The following is a 214-nucleotide window of genomic DNA, read 5'->3' as shown; positions in this document are numbered from 1 at the left end:
CCGTGCCAGGAGCCAGGCCCTGGAGCCAGGAGCTGGCCCAGTGCTCTGGAGGGCTTGTGGCACGGAGTCGGCGGTGGAAGGCCCCTGATGAAAGCCCAGTCAGGCTGCCAGACGTTGCCAGGCCTGCAGGCACTCCCAAAGGCAGACAGGAGCCTGTGAAGCAGCTCGGAAAGCCCGATGGACGGGCTCAGGGCAGCTCCTTGCCGTGGCACTG

General features: G+C 67.3%; 1 protein-coding gene across 1 annotated transcript in view; it reads right to left on the bottom strand.

Annotated features, from left to right (window-relative positions):
* Nucleotides 1-214, bottom strand: part of LOC103781428 (ankyrin repeat and fibronectin type-III domain-containing protein 1-like) — a gene marked incomplete at both ends in the record, with an annotated part of 8,024 nt that overhangs the window by 7,017 nt on the left and 793 nt on the right. The window lies entirely within an intron of this gene.

This window comes from Merops nubicus, unplaced genomic scaffold, assembly GCF_000691845.1.
Source record: "Merops nubicus isolate BGI_N331 unplaced genomic scaffold, ASM69184v1 scaffold26951, whole genome shotgun sequence".
Classification (NCBI taxonomy): Eukaryota; Metazoa; Chordata; class Aves; order Coraciiformes; family Meropidae; genus Merops; species Merops nubicus.
This window is presented reverse-complemented; position numbering and strand designations above follow the sequence as displayed.